Raw genomic sequence first — 24571 nt, 5'->3', positions numbered from 1 at the left:
CCCAGTGTGCGTTGATGATACACACCATGAATCTGCTTTTGTCTACTTTGACTGTGCAGAGTGCAGTCTTTTTCCCCCCTCAAAATATTGCCTTCCAATTTGCCTGTCATTTAATCCACTGGAGCAACAGAGATTTCATGTCCATTATCTGTGCTTGACTGTCTCTTCCTTCCTGCAGATGCTTCTTGAAAAAGAGATAATGAGTCCAACAAGAGTTTTTTGGGCTTGTTTCTTGCCATTAATGCCTGGATTCAGGGAAGTGCATACTAAAAAGTGTGGACGGTTTGAATGATGAGAATGTGAATAGTTGAAGCAAAGTTTATTTTCTATTTAATGCAAGGTAGATTGCTTCCGGGGGCAGGGAGGAAATATCAGCATAAAGGAAGAGATGATCAAATACTCTAAAAAATAAAACAAAGTATAAAAGGTCAGGAGTTGAAATTTATTTTTTATTTTCTGATTTGGTTCAGGAAATAGACAATAAACCCCCCCCAATTATATGAGGAATTGATAAAATTATGTGAAGAAAATGGACACATTTCTCAATTACTTGCTTCTCTCCATGCTCATTGCTGGAGCTGGGTGGTTGATAAGTTCTTCGCGCTTCGCCTGGGGCGCCCAGCACAGCTGACAGGTGGGCCCTCCTGCCCGGCGGCAGAGCTCTCACCAAGGCAGTGAGCGCCTCCCCGCTGGGGCCCTCCACTCAACCCGCCAGGGCCGCACCAGCGCCGTGCGGGCTGGGCAGAGCCAGGAAACACCCACAGCTCGCTTTCCCAGCTCTGCCCAGCCCTCACGGCTCCGGCGTGGCCCTGGTGGGATGATCAGGGCTCCGGTTGCAGGGAGGAGCCCTGACTGGCCACACGTGGCTGTGCCAAATGCTGGGCCGTTGGTCTAACACCGCGGCAGCAAGGGAGAAGGGAAAGCAAGGGTGGCGGAAGGTCTCCTGAACATCCAAGCTGTTGCCGCCTGCCCACCTGAGGATGCAAGGGGGGGGGGGAATTAAGTCACACCCGAAAAGACGGCCTAGCCATTTTTTCGGGTGTCAAAAAAAATAAAAATAAGGCCCGGCCTTATTATGTGAGAAACACGGTACATACATACATACATACATACATACATACATACATACATTTTTGTAGATTTTCACAGGTACAGGTATGAAGGTCTTGGCGTGTCTGGGTCTTTTCCCGTGTAAGATTGAGGGTATCTTGACAACGTTTCGATGAGGTCCCACTCGCCATCTTCAGGCTGGTGCTTTCAGCTTCATGCTTGTGTGAGCAAAGCGTGATCAGAGCTGCTGTCTCCCTATATAGGGAGACGGCATATATAGGGAGATGGCAGCTCCGATCACGCTTTGCTCACACAAGCATGAAGCCAAAAGCACCAGCCTGAAGATGGCGAGTGGGACCTCATTGAAACGTTGCCAAGATACTCTCAATCTTACATGGGAAAAGACCCAAACATGCCAAGACCTGCATGTATGTATGTATGTATGTATGTATGTATGTATGTATGTGTATACATACATACATACATACATTCATAAACACACACACACACACACACACTCATATACATTATATTTACAGATAATAAAAGGATCACTTGAAACATCAATCGTGGATGCATATATCCAGACACTAACAACCTTAAATTATGTTGAATATGATATTCTGAGATTAGACTCTTCCCAGATAAGTCATATTTGCAACATAGGAGTGTCAATGTGTTGTTGTGGTTGATCAGTCTCCAAGTCATATCTGACTCTTTGTGACTCCGTGGACCACAACACACCAGTCCCTCCCTGCCCTCCCCTTTGTCTCCCAGAGTTTGCCCAAGTCCATGTTCATTGTGTCAATGACACCATCTGACCATCTCCTCCTCTTCTGTCCCCTTCTCCTTTTTACCTTCCATCTTCCCCAACACCAGGGTCTTCTCCAAGGAGTCCTCTCTTCTCATTTGGTGGCTGAAGTATTTGAGCTTCAGCTTCAGGATCTGTCCTTCCAAAGGACAGTCAGTTTCTGTGTTAAGGGCTCAATTTCTGTGCCTACAATGGGAACAGCCTTACTGGACTGTGCTACAATTATATTGTGAGGAAATCACAGAGGTTTCTTCTCCCCAGAAAGAGTAGCTGGCATACTTTGGTCTTGACTTGATTGGACTTTAGTCTTCCTTCCCCAGCTCAAATTATATGGAATAGGGCTTTTTTTTTTCTCTGCAAAAATCTGCAATTTTTAACATTAAGGCCATCCTCACTGCTATCTTCCAAAATCATCATAACATCACTCAGTCTTCACTAATTTGATATAAAAAAAACCCTGCTGTTATTTCTGGTAGTTTGGTACAATGACAGTTGGATGACTCCAGAAGATGCTGTCAAGTCACTAGGCACAAAATGACCTAAGATATTAGGGGGTGAAAAATCTTAGAAGTTGAGAAAGGGGAGAGTCAGCAGCTTTTCTTGACCACATTCGCATGTCCGGTGCTAAATGCAGGACCGAATGCAGCAGGAGGTTTTGTCCCCAGCTGCTCACCTTAAACCTTTGGGGAAATCCTCGGCCATTGTTCAGTTGACTAGGGCCAAGGGCAGCGAAAGCCTCCTTGATAGTATAATTTCTTTTCCTTTGGGCTCCTCTCAGCTCTGCAATATGCAGTTGACATTTTTCCTCTGCTGCCCATTTCCAGTGAAGCCAAAAGAACTACGCTGACTTGAAGGAAATACATAACAAGTGGTTTTTTTTGTCAGGGCAACCTGATCTACCTAATTATGGGATGGAGCATATTGCTTCCATTTTCCATAATTGGATAGACCAGGTTGCCTTGACAAAAAAAAACACTGAATCTTTCCCTTGTGTAGCCAACAAAGGGAGGAGAGCCTGTGACTTAGAGATGTTAATACATCTACCTAATATGCAAGTCGCCTGGGTTTGAATCCCAGAAGGGGATGGCTAGCCGACGAGAGCTAAATAGCTTGAAATAGAACTATGCTAGTCTCTCTTTATGTCTTTGCCGGTAAAACATAAATTCAACAGGAAACACATGACAGTTGATCCATACATCCTGCCATTGCTTCAGTATGTAGGGAAGAATATATTTGAGCTCATTATTAAGAATTCCACTCAGTGAAAATGCATCTGAATGAAAGGCCTGTAGTCAAAAGATGGCAGCTCAGGGGAGACATCTCCCTTAATCAGCATGGACATCCCCTCTGGTTCTTTTGATCACCTTGCTTCAGATATCATCTTATCAGCCTGCAATTAATCTTGCCACTTTACAGGAGCCACAAGTCTCCTGTCATTTCAGTTATGACAAGTTTTGAGCTAAGATCTCCACCTTGGATTTTGGCAAGGAAACCCTCTGCCAATGCATCCTCTGGCTTGAACACAAAAACACTAACAAACATGAGACATCCTTGGTGCTCTCTGAGCTACCTTGTTTTCTTGCAGATGTTTCATTACCCAACTAGGTAACATCATCAGCGCTAGAAAGAAGTGTGGTTTGAAGGGACCTTGGAGGTCTTCTAGTCCAATCTTTTGCTCCAGCAGGAGATCCTATACCATTCCAGACAGGTGGCTCTCCAGTCTCTTCTTGAAAACCTCCAATAATGGAGCCCCCACAACTTCTGAAGGCAAGATGTTCCACTGGTTAAATGACTACACTGCCAGGAAGTTTCTCCTTAATAGTCAAGACCTTGTTGATGATCCAAACTCTGTCAAGGACCTTGGAGTACTCATTTCTAATGACCTAAGTGCTAGAGCCCACTGTAACTACATAGCCAAAAAGGCGTTAAGAGTTGTTAATCTAATCTTACATAGCTTTTTCTCTGGCAATATTACATTACTAACCAGAGCAAACAAAACATTTGCTAGACCAATACTTGAATACAGCTTATCAGTCTGGAACCCATATTACGTATCTGATATTAACACAGTTGAGAAAGTCCAGAAATATTTCACAAGAAGAGTTCTCCACTCCTCTACTCATTGAAGAATACCTTATGCCACCAGACTCGAAATTCTAGACCTAGAAAATCTAGAACTATGCCGTCTTTGGTCTGATCTAAGTATAGTATATAAAATCATACATTGAAATGTCCTACCTGTCAATGAATACCTCAGCTTCAACCATAACAACACAAGAGCAAACAAGAGATATAAACTCCAGGTTAACCACACCAAACTTGATTGCAGGAAGTACGACTTCAGCAACAGAGTGGTCAATGTCTGGAATACTCTACCTGACTCTGTGGTTTTTTTTCCCCAAACCCCCAAAACTTTGTTGACCTCACCCCTTTCCTAAGAGGTCTGTAGGGGACGTGCATAAGCTCACCAATGTCCCTACCGTCCCTGTCCTATTTTTCTTTTATTTTTATTTTTTCTTATATGTATCCATGTATTCATAACTATGTTTTTACTTTTACCTATTATAAGTAAGCAATTGACAAAAATAAATAAATAAAATTAATTAATTAATTCCAGGTTGCTTCTCTCCTTGGTGAGTTTCCATCCATTATTCCTTGTCTGGCCTTCTGGTGCTTTGGAGAAGAGGTTGACCCGCTCCTCTTTGTGGCAGCCCCTCCAATACTGGAAGACTGCTAACATGTCCCCTCTCCCCAGTCCTTCTTTTCTCTAGACTGGCCAGACCCAAATCCTGCAACTGTTCTTCATGTGTTTTTGTCTCTAGGTCTTTCATCATCTTAGTTGCTCTTGTCTACGCTTTTAATACAAAGCAATCATCTTCTAGGCACTTGCTTTGCATTAAAAATGAATGGCACCTTAAAAAGTGAACCTTACAACTGCTTATCAACACAATTTGAGCATGTTGGTTTCCTGCAGTCTGTTAGGAATTATAATGAATTTATTTGTGTCTGGAAAATTGGTATCTTGATTTCAGTAATCAAGGAGATCAAATCAAATGAGTATTTGAGTTAAATTTCTTACCTTTTTGCAATTTCTGTTTATTTCATTTGCCTTTCTTTGCTCTAATCCTATCTACAATTATGTTCCATGCTGCATCAAATAGTGCAAACAAATATATGTCTATCTACCTATCATCTATCTATCATCATCTATCCATCTCTCTCTCACACACACACACACATCTATGTATCCATCATCTATCTACAACCCAGGAGAAATATCATTGGAGATTTTCAAGAAGAGACTAGACAACCATTTGTCTGGGTTGGTTTTGATGTCTCCTGCCTTGAGCAAGGGGTTGGACTAGAAGACCTTCAAGGTCCCTTCCAACTCTATTATTCTGTATCATCATCATCTTTCAACGTGGTCTATATTCTCCCAAGATTTGGGATTGGGATTTTATTTTTAAGTATGAAATTGTAATTTTAAATCTTATTCTGAAGACCAAAGTGGCATCCCTTGGTTAAAATTATTTTTGCAGACATTGAAGATATGTCTCCTAACATGTGAGCTGCAAAATACTGTCAAATATTAAATATCACATCGCAGGCTATCAACGACCAAATGTAAAATTGCTCACTGGTTATCCAATCCTGTGGAATGCGTAATGTCAGTGCCCACTATCAGATATGAAAACCCTTCATGCTACTGCAAATCAACTGTGAAATAAAGTCAAATGGGAAATGACTGGGTTATGTAATGAAAAGTCGAGAGAAGACTTGCAACTTAGATGCTTGTTCTGTTGATTGGCCACAGAAAATCCTCAAATGTCTCGCAAAAGAAAATTATTGAATGGGAGGGGGAGAGTGGACAGTCAGGCAGGTTTCCTAATCCAGAGTTATAATATCAACAACAACAAAAGCAAGCAGAATGATATTTAAATTGCAGCTCCCCTTCTTGCTACTCCGTAGCTAAACCTTTGAAACCAAAAATGGCACGGCTGTGCATAGAGTCTCAGGTCTCATGCAAATTTGCATAATTTCGTGAATATTTAGAGGCAATCTGATGGGATCATCCTGGCTTCTATCATCATCCTTCAATGGAGAATGTTGAATTAGTGTGTGTGTGGGGAGGGGGGTGTTGGTAAACATGGATGCGTTCAGAACAAAACTTTGCACTCATGAAAAAGGTCCACGCTTCCAGAATTCCCAACTGCTCCTTCCAGTTTGATTTTCAAGTCACACACTCTCCTTTTGGGTTAAGTGAGAACACCATTCCAACTTTTCCCTGCAATCTCTGGTAACAACTTTGAAATGAATCATTGGTTATAGTTATAAAGTTGGGGGGAAATGCACATTACTTGAAACTGTAGCATCTTCAGAGTAACAGCTTTAACCTTCTGACTGCATCTTCTCACCTGGCATCAAAGACAACATTTTCTTTTTATGTTTGAATGAGATTTTAATTTAACTGAAATGGCTAAAAGTAGGTTTGCGTGGTGCCACCATTAGTTTGATATTGTCTACCAGAGTTGTATTAGTCAGCAGAAAAAAATCCATTAACTATCTATTAACATTAAAATCTCATTTAACTTTCTTTAAAATGCAGAGGTATTTTAGTTATTTGCAACAGAGTGATTTCATATTAGGCAAAAGTGCCTTCAAAAACTGAACTAGCACCTTATTCTCTTCAAATGCTAAATAATGCCATATAAAGTTGAGAATTCCAATTGCCTCTATGCCATTCTGTTGGATGTACCCTCCAATTTTATGCATATTTGTTACATGGACCTACCTTCTACTTTTCCAATAAAAATAGTGTCGGAGGCAGTGAGCAGTAATGGAACGGAAATAAGAAGCAGAATTATAATTAAAGCAGTGGAAAAAAATCAGTAAAGAAGGGGTCAGTGAACTAGAAATTAATCCATTATTCCAAGAGTGAGCTTTAAATCATGGTGGGAAATTAGAGGAAGAAATATGTTTGGCCTTAGTTTCATTTTCCCTCCAAAGTAGTGGTCTCTCTTCATTGGTTGTGTTGAAGAGAAGCCAGATCACCATCAGCATAATGCAAGCTTCAGTTTGGAATCCTGTGTAGGGAGGGTTGGACTTCATGGTCTAAGGCAGAGGTTCAACTGTGAATGTCATCACAGGGAGTACACAAAGGTCTGAAGAAATGTTATTGTTTAAACCTGGAGTTAAGATTTAAGTCTTGGGGATCCGTGGCCATTTTCCATGCCCACAAAATGTATTTTAAGGAGGTTCACGGTGAAGAAAAGGCTGAGGACCACTGGTCTAAGGGACCTGTTTCAGTGCTCTAAATGGAATTAGTCCTATCCCTTTTCCAAAAGGCAACTGGACTTTCTTGCCATGGTTTTTTCTTGAAAACATTTCATTTCTCATCCAAAGAAGCTTCTTTTTTCAGAAGTGAACAAACTTCTTGGGTGAGAAGAGAAACATTTTCAAAGGTAAGAACCAAGAAAGTCCAGTTGCCTTTTGGAGAAGCACTTTTGAGACCACCCTAATCTGGATGATGGAGAACCTCTGTAGGAAAGAATCCTACTTTAGCACAGAAACCACTGGGTTCGGAGGAGAAAGAAATTGAAATTCTGGACGAAAAAGTTGAAGGTGGATTTCCTAATCCTGTGCTACAGATAGACAGTTTGGTATAGTGGTGAAGCCTCCAGGGTAGAAACCAAGACAGAATACAAGTTTTAGCCCAGTTTTAGTCATGAAGCCAGATGGATGACCTTGGATCAGTCCTTCTCACTCAACCACAGGAAGAAGAAAGCCAAGACAAAGCACTTTTGAAACCTTGCCAAGAAAACTGCAGGGTCAACATTGACTCAACATGCCCCAGTCCTGTGACAAGGAGCATCAGAATGAAGACTGGAGCATTTTAATTGGGTGGCCACTCCCTGTGTAAGAGTACCAGAAAAGAAAACCCTTTTATAACAGGATAACAGAACAGAACAACACCACGACAGAGTCAGAAGGGACCTTAGAAGTCTTCTAATCCAATTGCCTGCTCAAGCAATCATGTGTCAAGGGAAATCAGAAGATCCAGGCCGTTCAAATGAATATAAAGGTTTGTTGCAAGCTTAAGCTTTCTATAAGAATCTAAACTACTAATGGCCAAAGGAAATTGGTGGTAAATAAGGGTAGAAGGAACTCAGGGTGGGTTGGACTTAGACCTCATGTGTGGGCATGAAGGGATGTGGACTGATGTCATATTTGAACCCTCCCTCAGGCTCAACCTGGTCCTCTCCTACACAGGAGACACTCTTCCATTACAGTCAACTGGCTGTCCAATCTCTTCTTGAAAGCCTCCAGTGATGGCACACCCACAACTTCTGAAGGTGAGCTTTTCTCATCACTGTCAATTATGAGTATTTATGCTTTCTATTTCAGACAATGGAATTTGAGTCAAGTTGTGTGCAATCTTGACCTTTGGTCTGAAGTCTCTGAATTAAGGAAGAATTTAAAAAACCAACCTCATCTAAACAATGAAGATCACATTGCTACATTTAGGTAGAATATTGTCTGACTGTAGCGCCCAAGTTCTCCAAAAGAAAGGGAGTGATCATACATCATTCATGCTGCAATCATTGAAGTCTTCTGTCTTGACTCTAGCATGCCTTGGCTCTACTTAGTGAAGTCTATTTCTCCCACAAGCTCTTTTAATTATCTATTTATTCAGTTTTAAAATCCTTCTCAACTGTATCCTTTTCTTTTCCTTTTTTCATTAAACAATTTTGCTTCTCCTCCTGTCAGCTTTGCCTGGTACCACCTGAAGGTCGCTCTACCGTAGCAGGTTTCCTGAGCGTTGACCCTTTCTTTGTATTAAAAAGAAACAAAAAGTGTACCCTTGGTAATGCAGGCATCTGTCACTTTTCTTCGGTCCTTGTTGCTTTGCCATAAATCCATGGAGGACTGAAGAAGGGGAGATGCACAGGGCAAATCTTTCTATTGTGTCTTTTACAAGGTCTAGCAACATTTGCTGGAGAGAGAGAGAGAGAGAGAGAGAGAGAGAGGGATTTGTCTTATCTTCATGCCACCATAAATAAAATGAAGGAAGGAGAAAGGTAACATATTTTATCCTGACAAAAGAATGGATGTTTTGAAGGACACTTTTGTTCTGAACCAGCAGGAAATCTATTCCCTTCTATGTTTCCTTGATCAACACATTTGTAATATCCCTAATTTCTTTCCAAACTTCACTAGAATTTCTTATTTGTCTTAACTTGGCTTAAGGCTCCACTCTCTGGGTGTTTTGCTTTCACTAGATAACCAAAGCTCATATTAAAGATTAAAAATGCAAGACTTTAATGATCAAAATGCAATATAAAATCCAAATAAACAGGCCCAGAATCAGCCCCAAAGAAAACGAGCGGTGGAAGGCAGTCACAGTCCAAGCAGCTAAAAAGGATTAATTGGCTTTAAAAACAGGAAGATTAAAAATGCTGGAAAGAAAGAAGGAAGATAAAGCCTCTGCACTAAAATGACCCCCATGAAGCCAAAACAATTTATTTTCTGGGGGGGGTGGGTGGGGGAGATTACAGAGTTATGACATCACTGAAATTATGATGTTGCAGTACAATAGCCACCATTAGCCATGCAGGGGATAAATTCCTGTACCCAACTTTCTATGCTTTTTATTCCCAAAGGTTGACAGAAGCCTACAGTGATAAATCTGATGTGTTCCTGCTTGTTTTCCTCGGGAAGGCACATATTTGGATTATACGGGTCTTGCTTATTAGAAAAGAAGCGCCATCATTTTCTCTGTTGATGCCTTGTAGCATCCGTGATGTTCTTTCACACACACACACACCCTTGAGAGGCAAATGGGTTGGGGGTGGCCATCGCTTGACACAAACATAAGAAATCCTGCAGATTAACAGCACCCTCTACAGGACCATCGCCACTGGACAGTTGCTTTAACAGAATGACAGAATAACAGAGTTGGAAGAGACCTTGGAGGTCATCTAGCCCAACCCTCTGCTCAGGCAGGAAACCCTAGACCAGGGGTGTCAAACTGGTGGCCCGTGGACCGGATGCATCACCCACTGCAGCTCTGCAAAGGGCACAAACATTGTGATACATCACATGAGAGTAACGTGACACAGAAAGTTTGACAGCCATGCCCTCTACCATTTCAGACACATGGTTGTCCAATCCCTTCTTTAAAACCTCCAGGGATGGAGCATAACTTGTTCCACTGTTCTGTCAGGAAATTAATCCCTAGTTCTAGGTTGCTCCTCTCCTTGGTTAGTTTCCACCCATTGTTTCTTCTCCTGCCTCCAGGGGCTTCGGAGAATAGGCTGACCCCCTCTTCTTTGTGTCAGCCCCTCAGATACTGGAAGACTGCTATGACATCACCCCTACTCCTTCTCTTCCCTAAACTAGCCATGCCCAATTCCAGCACCCATTCTCCATATGTTTTAGCCGCCAGTCCCCTAATCCTCTTTGTTGCTCTTCTCTGCACTCTTTCCAGAGTCTCCACATCTTTTTTTTTATATTGTAGCAAACAAAACCGGATACAAAAATGCTTCAGAGGAGCATTTTTACCCCTGAGCATCGATTGACATTATGCATCAATCATCGTCCCACAACCATTGAAATCTGTTTTGATGGAAGAGTTGCTCCTGCGGGTTTTCGTCTTTTCCTGCGGGTTTCTCTGGTCACGGTTTCTAGCTGATTCAGCAACCTGCTTATCTCACACAAAACCCCGGGACTCGATTGGCATTCATGTCCAATTCGCCCTCGCTCCAATTTGCTTCCTGACTTGAATATGCATTCATTCTGTCTACATAAGGACAGTTCAAGAAACTCATTACTGCAACGCTCACTCTTACCAACCCCTTCCTGATTTCAATCTCCACTTCAAGATTACCTTTGGCATTTCCATTACACTGGCTACATCTCTGTCCTTCCTCTAACACCAAGGATTCCAACTCCTCCATTTAGGTTCCAAAAACTTCTAATGCTCATCTACAAACACCTCTAGGGAGATGCATTTTCTCTCTTCGCCCACTTTTCATAGACTATGAACATGCAGCAGAACATGAGAGTCCAATTCTAGCCATCACTACTCAAAAGATGATGGTGAAAACGCCTCTGATTGTTCACAGGTTTTTCTTGATCTTGAGTGATGGCCGATTGCTTGTTATTCCTTGTGTGTCCAATCACACTTGGCCAAAAAAGAATTCTATCTATTCTATTTGTGTGTGTGTGTGTGTGTGTGTGTGTATGGATGGAAGGAAGGATGGAAGGATGGATGGGTCATATGGACTGCATATACAGGTAATCCTTGACTAATGAGCACAATTGCGCCTAAAATTTCTGTTGCTAAGTAAGACATTTCTTCCCCGTTGACTTTGCTTGTCAGAAGGTCACAAAAGGATCTGGGTACACACTGTAACTTCGAATGGTCACTAAATGAATGATTGTAAGTGGAGGATTTCCATCCTGTATTCTTGTCTCATACTTAGTATAGTGAGGCATATTTGATTTTCTTCCCTCCAACTATCTTATATAGTATCTTTATGGGAATTATTTCACACCATTAATTATTGTTTCACACAAATAATTTACAGTAGGTTAGATACCAGTATTTTTCTTCTGTCTTTGCAGAGACAATTGCCTATTTACAGATTCAGAAGGAGACATTTCTCCATTGAGTTCAGCTCCGCGTTTCAAGGAATTGGGCCAAAATTTGAAATCAGTGAAGTTAATTAGGGTCTAAGAGCCAATCTGAAACCAGTCTAGATTTTGCTTCTAAGCTCTTCTATTTTCAGTTTTCAGACAGAAACAAGTTTTGCATAATGTCCTCACAAAAAGATAAAATAAGCCTCTTAGAGTCTTTTCATTTCAAGTTGGGCAGCAAATAAATTTAATTAATAAATAGCAATAAAACTTTCCAACTCCGCTCCACTCATGGCATGATTCCCCCTGCTTTAAATCTTGTTCTATGGGACTTCATCTGGCAACCACAATCTGGATGGTTAGATCATTTTGTTCCAGAATTAGTCACCCAATGGCTTAATCACCAATCTGATGTGTGGCCATTCATTTGAGAGGATTTTTTTTTTAAAAAAACCATGCATTTTCTCATTGTTTTTTTCCCATCACAAGATTGAGCTGATTCTACATTGTGCATTCTCCTTAGCTAACTTTCATTCCATAGACTTGCCTGAAAATCCTTAATTTTACCCTGCAGTTCATCACCAGAAATAAAAGTGGAATTTCTCCAAAGGTCGTGTCTCTTAAGATTAATGTATGGCGCTAAAACCAAATATCACTTAGCAATTATAATGCAAGTACAGCCATTAGGCTGAGTAAAACAAAAGTGTAAGCTTTAATTCCACACGGCTCAGGATCGCAGGTAAAGTGACTGTGTACATAACCTGGGAGGGAAACCTGTTACAAATAGAGAAAAGAAAAGAAGTAGTAATAATAACAATGCAAATAGAAATAGAACGGCAGGAAGCAAAGTCAGAACCAATAGTAATAAGTGCCTTCGGCACAATTTCAAAACAACTGGAGCATCATGCAACAGAATAAGTTGGAAAGGACCTTGGAGGTCTTCTAGTCCAACCCACTGTTTAAGCAAAAGACCCTTGACCATTGCAGACAAATGGCTGTCTCTTCTTAAAAGCACCCACAACTTCTGAAGGCAAGTCGTTCCACTTATTAATTGTTCTAACTTGAACACCATCAGCATTGACAAATCCACAATTAGTCACTTGCAAAAGGCGGCTTTGCTTGGAACAACTTGCATGCAGTGACAACACCGTTGACACCATCAGACAGGCACACGTGCCAACCTCAAGCCCTTGGGAAGGACTTGATAGGTGGGCCTGAATGCCAGATGCTCGCGCCCACAGAATCGGTAGTAAAAAAGTTTGCATCCCACCACTGGCGAAGGGTTGTTTTTAAAGCTTCTTGTAATCTGTTTTAAATTCTCCCTGCCTTCAGCAGTCTGTCTTTATTTGGTGTTAGCAAATAGGCTAAACAGGCTACACATAAATAAATGCATTTTATTGGATTGATGCTATGCATTCACTTCAGGAATTCAACATCGATTGCATGATGCTCCCGCTTCCAATTTTTCCCCCACGAAAATAACTTTGTGGAGTACACTGGACTGAGAGAGAAACACCAGCCCAAAATAATGTTCAGTAACAGGATGGATTTTAACCTATCCTCCAAAGCCCCTCCAAAGGCAGGAGAAGAAGCAACGGGTGGAAACTCATCAAGGAGAGAAGCAACCTGCAACCGAGGAGGAATTTCACTACAGAGAGAACAATCAACCAGTGGAACAACTGGCTTCCAGAAGTTCTTGGGTGCTCCATCACTGGAGGTTTTCAAGAGGAGACTGGACAGCCATTTGTCTGGAATGGTACAGGGTCTCCTGCTTGAGGGCGGTTGGACTAGAAGACCTCCGAGGCCCCTTCCAACTCTGTTATTCAGTTTTCTGTTCTGTATTCTGTACTTAAACTCAGGTCTCCCTAAACTCTGTCCAAAATCCTTGCCTCTATCCTTCAAATCTACTTTAAAATAACAGATTTGTAGAATTATGTTTTAAAACTGTCAGAAAACTCTTGTGATCGTTTTCTTTCTCTCTCAGGAAAAGCTGGTTTTGTTAAGAAAATTCCTCTGTAACTTTTGCTTTAATAGCATGCAAAGGTGACCGTTTCTTGGCACTTGATAATCAATCGAGTCCATCATCCTTTCTTAAACAAAAATTAAAATCCTACGTGTCTCCACTAACAAGCTGATTGCTTTGAAATTAGCCCCCATAAACATGACTAAGATGGAATGCTGCTGCTTTTAATTCAGGCTTACCCTCGAGGCTTGATTAAAAGACTCTTGTAGAAGTTTGGATTACAAGTCCAAGTTTGTAATATTTTCCCCCTTGGCCTTCGGTAAACAGTTTTAACTGTTAGTAAATAATCGTGTAATATAACATGAATATATGTAATACTTATTTGGATTAGCATGCAAGACTTGTAAGGTTCAGGAGATTAACCAATAAAGGAGAATATTTTTAGCTCCGGATTGAAACAAGTGGCCCTTGGTGCTCTCTGAGCTCAGTGGTTTTCCTGCAGACTTCTCATGACCCAGCTAGGGAACACCATCAGTGCTAGGGTGAGGAGATTATTGTCCTTCTTCTTTTCTTTCCCTTCTTTTTTGCTTTAAACGGGCCTTGAACTGTGCTTGACATAAGCAGTTTCCCACAAGACAACCTTGCAATTTTTTAAATGAGAGAAATGCCTATAACCACAGAATTTTAGTTGAGGTAAGGTCCAAGAAATACCTTCTTGTTTATCCTGATGTGGAAGGCCATTAATCTATTTCTCACAGTTCTTTGCAATGGCAGAAATTCAGTCTTTCTTGAAGGACCAGAGAGGCTCAAAGCTCTAAACTACCACAAAGTGTGAAGCAAAAAAAACATTGATGTTTTGAAAAATATACAATAATTGCTATATATCTGGTCTTTACTCTTTCCAAGGGAAGTAGCAATGCAATATGGAAAAAGCCAGGCACTCTGCTTTGACCCTTCCAGTTGAGATGAACCGTTTCTCTTTGTCCAGTTGTGATGGAAGTGACTTCTGTACTTGGACAGTTGTAGGTGGCATAACTGGACAAAGTCAGAATAACAGAACTGGAAGGGACCTTGGAGGTCTTCTAGTCCAACCCCCTTCTCAATCAGGAGACCCTATGCCATTCTAGACAAATGGCTGTCCAATCTCTTCTTGAAAGCCTCCAGTGAAAGTAAAAATGAAAGTTGAAAGCACCCACAACCTTTGGAGAAAAGTCATTCCACTGATAAATTGTCCACACTGTCAGGAAATTTCTCCTTAGTCCTAGGTTGCTTCTCTCCTGGATTAATTTCCACTCATTGTTTCTTGTCTTGCCTTCTGGTGCTTTGGAACATAAGTTTGGCCCCCTCTTCTTTGTGGCAGCCCCTCAGATACTGGAAAACTGCTGTCATGTCACCCCCAGTCTTTCTTTTCACTAGAGTAGACAAGTCAGGAAGAAGCAAAACCCAGAATGAAAAGCTTTACACAGACCCATTAAAAAGGGCCGTGATTATAACCCACCACTGTCTTCGTATCAGAGAATTAAGCCTCATCTGCACAGTATGTTTTCAGACTCATTAAACTCACTTTCATGGCTCCCTTTATTTTTGCCAATTGATGCCTCTTTATAGTTCTTTAAAATTGCTCTGGAAAATCTATAAAATCTCTCCTGAAATAATTCTGTGAAGGTTTTATGGAGAAGGTTATGGGCCACAATGAATGTTTTCAGCTCAGCATGTAGCACTATGAATCACTACTGGGTTTTCATGGCCTGTAATGTATATATCTTGTCCTAATTATGTCAAAAATCAGGAACTGGTGCCTGGAAAACAGCAAAGCAGTGAGAAGGGTGTTACTTTCCTTTTAAATGCAGGGGGAAACCTGTTTATTCCATTATATACAGGGGGAAAGGCCATCCCATTATTGTAGCTGGATTCACATGCTGTATGTCATATCAACTCAATTAATTAAATTCAGTTTAATTGATATGTAGTACAAAGAAATAGTTAGATCTCTATGGTTGAGCTTATGGCAGTATATATATATATATGTGTGTGTGTGTGTGTGTGTGTGTGTGTGTGTGTGTGTGTGTGTGTGTATCTTTGGTTATTTGGGTTTTCTCCCACGTAAGATTGGCAGTATCTAGGCAACTAGATAGTGATCACTCTGAGAAGCACAGAGCCGAAGACAGAAGCCTGAAGATGATGAATGAGACTTCATCGAAACGTTGCCTTCATCGAAACGAACCTCAGAATATATATATGTGTGTGTATGTGTGTGTGTGTGTGTGTGTGTGTGTGTGTGTGTGTTTAAGTTTTCACGGGTATATATATGTATGGTATTCAGCTTTGTTCGGGTATTTTCCCAGGTCATTATAGTTGTGCTTTTAAAGATGTAGCAACATTTCAGCAGAATCTCATCTGCCATCATCAGGCCTGTAATTTTGCTTTTGTGGAAGCCGTTGGCTGTCAGTACTTTAGTCAGGGTGCATAGTTCAGTCTTTATGTGTGTCTTGTCTGCCAGGTGTTTGGTTCTGGCAATTTGGCCACAGAGTTTATCTGTGCTGGGTGGTGGTGGGATTGGGCATTGAGGTAGCGGTTGGTGTGTGTTTTCTTCTGGTATATGGTGTGTCCTAGTGTGCCATCTGTTTTTTTGTAGATTAGTACATCTAGGAATGGTAGTTGTTTGTTTGTTTCCGTTTCCATGGTGGCCTTGATTTTGGGGTGTGTGCTGTTTAGATGTGTTAGGAAATTGTGTAGGTTTTCTTTTCCATGGGGCCAAATCACAAATGTGTCATCGATGTATCTTAACCATAGTTTGGGTTTCTGGATGGCATTAGCCAGGGCCCTCACTCTTTCATCCATCCATGTCTGACTTTTGGTGATTCTATGGGCCCGGTTTCTCCACGTCTTCCAATCTGGTACTTCTTCTTTGAGTTGTTGCATGCTATGGCTGGTGTCACCTTTGATGGTGTCCTTCCATCATGTTCTTTGGTTACCTGGTTTCCTTTTATCATTAACGCTTCCCAACTACAATCATTTTCTCCAGTGAGTTATCCCGCGTACTAATACTTCCATGTCAGGAGCACTGAATTGAAGTGGTGAAAGAATTTGCCAGTAACCTCACCCTTGCCTGGAGGACACCCAATTGGGTCTCCTTTCATGTCCCTGTGAAGGTGCCCACTGAAGTGGTACTCTTGTATCTGCTCACAGTCCTCCACTTTCGAACTGCTGGGTTGACAGGAGCTGGAAATTATGATGGGAACTCACCCTACCACATGGCAGCAACAGATCTCAAATGCAAGACTGCTGATTATTAACTCAGATTAACTCTAACCTTGTGAGCTACTGCACTCCTCTAATTCCCTCACAAGGCATGGGGGAATAAGTAAGTTGCAGTTTTGTGATTTTGACAATTTTTATATACTACTGGTTCAACAAGGACTGTTAGTGATTGACTGTATCCCAAATGCAAATAATGAAAACAGAAATATACAACAGATTTAGAACCAATCAAAGTCAAGTCATCCACTGCAGCCAAGCTACCAGATATTAAAAGCTGGATTTAAAAAAAACACCTCCATTTCAGCTATCTTTCTTTCCATTGGTGACCGGAGCCGCCTCAAAACCATTTTTTAACGCCAATAGCATCTTGATCTCTCAGTGGGAGGATAACTGAAACTATTTCTGAGCTGTTGCCTAACAGCTGAATTGGCTAATCATGTTAGTCATGCTAATCACTATGGATCAATTGAGGCTGAAGAGTGATCAGCGAAGGACATGTCCTCATTTGGCTTAATCTGGACACCAGGAAGGCAGAAGAATGAAGATGAGGGGAAATTAATTTAAGGCCCAGCTTAAATGCCATGCTGACTGATGGTGACATTCTTTGGGAAACACCCCATAAAACAGAATGCTGGAAAAAATCTTCTGAGAGGCCTTCAAAATGTCCTGGTCTATATTTCCATCCAATGTCCCTCTTCTTTGAACACCACGATGCTCTTTTTAGAAATGCAATTATTTCACGCAAATGACGTAAAGAAATTTTTTGAGCTGAAATATCTACCTCAGAATGTTTTGTATATTTATTCAGAAACCAAACAAGGCCTGGACTTGATGTAGGGAGTTAACGAAGGCCAGGGGTGTGTCAGGTTTGCAGAAATGCAAATGAAGTTTTATTGCTTTTATTAATAGTTCATCTTTTAGAAATTTCCACAGCATTTCAGCTTTTTCAAGATCAGCCAGTCTGTTAATGATGCCACCCGCTGTGGGTCACCAAATTATAGTTTCTCTCAGTGTGCTTCAGAATAGTAATTATGATGTCTAAACATACAGGTAAAAACTTAGCTGCTCGAATTTTGAATGAAAAAAAACTAAGCAACTAAATTCACATTGACTGTACCCTAAAGCATAGTTGGCTACTTTGCAGTCTGTGCGTACATATTGTGTGAATTATCATAAGTCTTGGTCTGTTTCAATAGAAAAGAATACTTGTAACAGAGGACTGACCTGTGGGCTGTTATCTGAGGTTAGTGTTTTTCTTGCAGACATTTCATTAACAAACTAGTAACTAGTATCAGGAACTATGAGAGGGATCTTGGAGTCTTAGTGGACAATCAGTTAAATATGAGCCAGCTGTGTGCGGTGGCAGCCAAAAAAGCCAATAAAATCCTAAGCTGCATTAACAGAGGGACACAATCAAGATCATGTGAAATATTAGTACCACTTTATAAAGCCTTAGTAAGACCAAACTGCATCCAGTTTTGGTCACCGCACTATTAAAAAAAGATGTTGAGACTCTAGAAAGAGTGCAGAGAAGAGCAGCAAGGATGATTAGGGGGATGGAGGCTAAAACCTGTGAAGAACAGTTGAGGGAACTGGGCAAGGTTAGTGAAGAGAAGGACCAGGGGAGACATGATAGCAGTTCTCCAGTGCTTGAGGGGCTGCCACAGAGAGGAAGGGGTCAAGCTATTTTCCAAGGTACCTGAAGGCCAGTCAAGGAATAATGGACAGAAACTGAACAAGGAGAGATTCAACCTGGAAATAAAGAGAAATTTTCTGACAGTGAAACAATCAATCAGTGGAAGAGATGTTGCCTTCAGAAGTTATGGAAGCTTTGTCACTTGAAGATTTCAAGAAGAGACTGGACTGCTATCTGTCAGAAATGGTGTAGGGTCTCACCTGCTTGGGCAGGGGGGTTGGTCTAGAATAGATGATCTACAAGATACCTTCCAATTCTATTAATCTGTTAATATCACCAGTGCTAGTAGGGAGTGTTGTTTGCTTTTATTTCTCTATACTATACAGGTCCATATCACTTCTCTTATCTTGTCCTGTCAGTGTTGGTGGGAGTGGACTTGGTGCTTCCTTAATTAGGTTGTTATTTACTGTTAGCTTGTTTGTCTGCATTGGTAGTTCTTTGATAGGACTATTGTTTACTTCTAGATTGTTGATCTAGCGTTAATTAACCTTGATGTTAATCGCTGCTCGTATGGGTGTTGATTGTCAGTGGGGAGGCGTTTGACTCTTTCTGTTTCCTTTTTGGCTTTCTGGTTGTCTCTTTTGAGCAATATGTAGATATTGAGTGGTATGGGCCTGTTGAGGACCAATTTGTCTGAGTTCCAGGTCTCCTCCCTTCTAGCACTGATGATGTTACCTAGTTTGGCAATGAAAGGTCTGTAAGGAAACTAGAGAGCTCCAAGAGCACCAAGGACCCCACACTGGGTTTCCTTGTGTGTTTATCTTTAAGTGCTTGGTTTTGATAGGCATCAGATATGGGTTATGATTCCAGTTCGGTAATTTTGATAGTATCTCCAAAAAATGTAACGAGCAACATAATGAGAAAACCCCCACGTCTATATATTTAGGATGTGATAGAAAGTAGGAATAAAAGTGGATAAGAGTAACTGGTTTGTTAATACTTTGTCAGTGCAAGTGCCACATTGATCAGAGGCAGAACAAGGCAAACTCAACAGCATGCTTTAATGGTATCCAAGCTCCATCACCAGAAATGCAGACAAAGACTGTCCTTTATTCTAACTTTCCGATGCATAATGGATCCACTTTGATTTTTCCTCCACGCATTAAAAGGCTATGAACTTATCGAATTTATGTCAAGAGTCAGAATTTTTGCAGGTGCTACATTTGCCAGTGTGCTTGAACAGCACTTTGCCCTTGTAACAGGTAATGCCTTCTGTATAACTGCCCAAGTTTAAGGAAAATACAGATCCAAGTTATCCCAATCACACACTCCCCTTCTCTCTCCCTTCCCTCCCCTCTTTTTCTAATATAATGTTGGAGGAGATTGTACCACAGCAGACACTTCAGTAGGCTTGCAAGATGAGTTGATCATTTACTGTAATTATTGTGAACACTTCCAGTCCGACATTTGGCAAAATGAAAATCCATAAATTCCACAATTATTTAATAAGTAGATAAAGCATCAAGCTGATCATGGCCGATAGCGAAGCTAAGCAGGGTCTGCCTTGGTTAATACTTGGATGGGAGACTGAATAAGAATTCTAAACTGGAAAACACCGTGGAGGAAGACAAGGCCAACAATCTCAGTGATTGGGCCAGGAATACTAGTATTAGTAATACTAGTCAGTTACTAGTATTCCTCAGTTGTGATCGTAAGTCTAAGGACTATCTGTTTAGCAAACCAGATAGTACTTTATAAATTTATGTGATTCTTTTTGTTAGTTTTTATTGTTTTAAATGTGGTTTTATATTCTGTAAGATGCCTTGAATCGCCATGGGTAAATAGGTGGCAATAGAAATTCAATAAAAAAATAAGTAAGTAAGTAAATCAATCAATCAATCAATCAATCAATAAACCACTTCCACACTGCAACCAAGAAAAGTACATTGAATTGTGTTCCCAGGAGTCAAGAAAAAAAATGAATTGTTTCTTTGATAGGATTGGGGTGTTTTTTTTTAGGGTCTTGCTACACTGATTAGATGGAAAAAATGGAAACTAATCAAGGAGGGAAGCTATCTAGGACTAAAGAGATATTTCCTGACAGTGAGAACAGTTAACTAGTGGAACAATTTGCCTCCAGAAGTTATGGATGTTCCAACACTGGAGGTTTTTAAGAAGAGACTGGACAGCCATTTGGCTGAAATGGTATAAGTCTCCTGCTTCAGCAGAGGGCTGGACTAGAAGACCTCCAAAGTCCCTTCCAACTCTGTTCTCCTGTTAAGTCTCAGCACATGAATGTGACAATGTCATAACCCATGAGTCTATGATCTTTCATGGATGTCCCCTTGCGTGCTCAGAACTGTATGGCATGTATCATAAAAGAAGGGCAAACCAAGCTATACCTTGTGACATTGATGAAAATACAAAGACATAATGCTAACAGAAGGAACCAGAATCCAGTGATACCCAAGAGTGATTCTGGGTTAAGAAAATGTTCTAAAAAGTTGTTACAGGAAGCATCAAGCACTTGGGGGAGTATTTAAAAGATAAGCAGTAGCCCATAACATTTTAAGAGACACAGGGGGCAAAAGTCCAAATATCCAGACCTTTATCAGAAAATGTCAAAACCAAAACTTCAGCTAAATGTCCAAATGTCATGCATATTTCTGTTCCTTACTGACAAAATGACACCTCGTGTGAGTCCATAAAACTAACTTCCTCTGATATTTTCCAGGCAGACAAATAACGCTCTTATTCTTGAATAAATTTGTAGCCAGTTGGCTGCACTGGAGGCGACATCCATGAGCTTCACAAGGTGATGTGCAAACAAGAAAGTCATTAGCTGGATTACTGCAAACACCGAACGCACCAAAAGCCCCCTTCAGCGGGCTGAATCACTGCATGAAATTTGGAATTCCACGCATTTTGCAATGGGATGAGTGAACAATAGAACAAGCATTGGGATAAATAAAGATGACCACTCTGGACGAAAGTCTTTGGCCAGAAGGCTGTGTTCTATTCAAAGGGAAGGAAGCAGTTTAAAGACATTCACATTGAACTCAGTGCCTATTTTAGTGCAAATTGGGTTTTTTGTTTGCTTGCTTGTTTGTTGTTTTAATTCACATATCTGGAGGCTCAAGTACCAGGAAGCAAATTCCATTGGACAAATTTATCTGTCCCTAAAGTTGACAGGATGCATGGCAGCAAGAGTCTTTTTGTGATGACTCAGTTATTGTTTTCTTCACCTTCGAGGGAAATAGCTAAAATCTGAAACATTGGATAGTAGGCAGGGTTGGTACCCCAAAGCCTTCCCCCGTCACATATATGACCATAAGTACCACCTGGGAGCCTAAAATCACTTCTCTCTTTCTCCTTGTCCTTCTTCTTTCCTTTTCCCTTCATCTCCTTCTCTTTTCATCTCCTTCTCTTTCTCATCTTTCTCTCTCTCTCTCTCTCTCTCTCTCTCTCTCTCTCTCTCTCTCTCTCTCTCTCTCTCACACACACACACACACACACACACACACACACCTCTAGACACCTCCTCCCTCTTTTTCCATGCCAGGCAGTCTTGGGAGGGATTTTTTCCGCCTAGCAACAAGACCGCATATCAGGAACGGTTAAAAGATTTTCGCCAGTCTGAAAGGTTATTGAAGAGGGACCTCAGAAGCAAAGCTGGTTGTTCTGCCCAGAATGCAGAGTTTAAAAATACCATTTGCAAAGTAAAAGGGGAGGAGCCTCACATCACTTTCCCTGCTGACGGTTCAATGCTCCAGCCAAAGAAACAAGTGTGCAGCACTGGACTCCCCAGTGAGAAAAAGATTCAAGCCACTTGCCGGGTTGCAGATTAATAATTGGGCAAATGTAGGATGAGAGGGGCTTCTCTTTCCTAAGAAGGAGATGCCACCTTCTGGATATGTCTGTACTTGCAAATTGCATCTATTCCATGGAACTAGCAACATCCCAATTATAACAAGACAGGAGAAGGGAGAGGGAGGAGGAGGAGGGGGGAGGAGGAAGAAGGGAGGAGAAAGGAGAAAGGAGGAGGGAGGAGGAGGAGGGAGGAGGAAGGCACATAACTTGTAGCTGCCTTTGTGATTCATTTTAGGGTAGTACAAGGACAGCAGAGGCCGAGGAGGCTTAAACTCGTCCTCCCACAGATGCCACCCACAGAATACAAAGTCCTCCCCTCTCTTTCCAGTGGGGATTTTATGAAGGAAAGTGTAGCACTGCTGTCAATCAAGGGGGCTTTTAAATGTGCTGGGATGTGCCGGCAGACAGAGGTGGGGAGAGAATTTCAAGAAGAAATCATTTCTATTTCTACTGCCGTCAAGGAACAAGAGCTGAAGAATAAAATTTCACGCTAAGGAATGCAGACCTTTATCGGGCCTTTCGCTTTTTATACCTAACAGCTTTTCTAACATTAAAACCTGCTTTTCAAAGAGACATGTACCAAAAACATCCCCCTTTTTGAAGCGTTAGGGTGTGCAGCTTTCTCCATTTTTGAAGGTATCTTTCTGATATAGAAAAAGGGAACCTCCTAGAGTGGCTTCAAAGACAAGTCCTTGCTGTTTTCCGAGCCACGGGACAAAAGGATGGCTTATAATTTGTAATCCCCAGAGGTAAAAGAGAAGCATTGTGTGGTGGGAGGCTCAATTCCTGGTGCCATTATGTCTCAGTAACAAGACCAGTGTGCTTTTCTACTGCGACTTTCCTGGGTTGTTTGATTTCTTGTCTGCAGTCCTGGGGGTCCCTGAAGATCTTCATGTAAATACTGACCCGACTGGACACTTCTTAGCTCTGAAGTCCACACAAGGTCAACCGGATTCTAGAGACCCTGAGCTGTACTTTTATCTTCAGCACCAAAGCCAGATAGATAATTTGGGGCCCTCCTTCTTTCAACCCAGCCCAGCTCCTGTATCAGCTGCTGTGGGAAGAAGAGCATTATGTATTCCACTTTGTACCCACCCAAGAAAGGCAGAAATCTAAGAAATAAATAAGAAATAAGAAGCGTGCGCCTTTGAGAATTTATGTTTCCACCTGCCAGCTTAGGCAAAGCATTAAAATCTCAAAGTTCAGTCAATCTGCAATCCAAAGGGTCTTTCCATTTTGATCTGGCTTTTCAAATAGGCAAACCTGAAGCTGTACTTAAATATTAAAGGAAGGGCATCTAAGAATGTCTGGGAAACAGCATTTTTAAGGCTGAAAAGAAGACATTGCATAACTGGGAAGTCCTTTTTCCTAGCAAGGAGCTTAATGATATACTGTGGTGCTAGACTGCCAAATCCAAGTGCATAATCCGAGAAGAAGACTCATTCATAGATTCCATTTTTTCAGAGATGTGTGGATAGGGAAAAGAGCAGCAATTTATGATTGATATTATTCCTGGGCAAAGCATCAAGGGGGTGCCCTTGTTTTGATGAAGATTCATGGCTTCGGTGCCAAAGCTGCTTTCTAAAACAATGCAGGCATCTCCCTCCTTCTAAGAGTCACCTGCTGGGGTTGCTTTGCTTTTGAACTTTCTCCAGTTCCTAAACCTTTGCTCAGTTCTCCCAGGCAGCTACTAAAACTTGTGGAATAAGCCCGTGCACGTGTCCAAAACTTGTGCAGATGCTTCTTCTCACTGTGGACACCACAGATTTCAAGAGCTCCCAACACCAGGAACTTAAATGCCTTCAGAACATGGTGATGGCGATGGCGGTGGCGATGGCGACATTGATGATATCCATTCAGTCATGTCAAACTCCTTGCCATTCTACAGGCCAGGTCTTTCCCACCTCTTCCAATCTTGCACTACTTCTTTGAGTTGTTTTATGCTTTGTCTGGTATCACCTTTGATTGTGTCCACCCACCATTTTCTTTGATGGCCTGCTTTCCTTTTACTCTTCCAAGCATAATTGCTTTCTCCCGTGATTGCACAATACCGTACTCGAAAGATATGACGACATTGCTTAGTGGTGGTGGTAGTTCTGAAGTAGGGCTAAGAAAATGCAGGTTCTGCTTTAGGGAACCCCCGCCCCCCTTAAGCCTTTGAGAGCTTCTTCCTGGAGAATCTCTGGTAGCGATGGGAGGCCTTCCTTACCCATCTCAAGACAGAGGAAAGGCCATCTGCAAGTAACTTATAAAAATTATTTTTGCAGGTTATGAAGGTGCCAATACCTTTTGAAAGCACCAGTCTAGTTCTAGGAGATACGGACACTCATTCCTGCTGCTA

Source organism: Pseudonaja textilis, chromosome 4 (genome assembly GCF_049901715.1).
Source record: "Pseudonaja textilis isolate UNSWEBS1 chromosome 4, rPseTex1.2, whole genome shotgun sequence".
NCBI classification, from domain to species: Eukaryota; Metazoa; Chordata; class Lepidosauria; order Squamata; family Elapidae; genus Pseudonaja; species Pseudonaja textilis.
Note: the sequence above shows the minus strand (reverse complement) of the source record.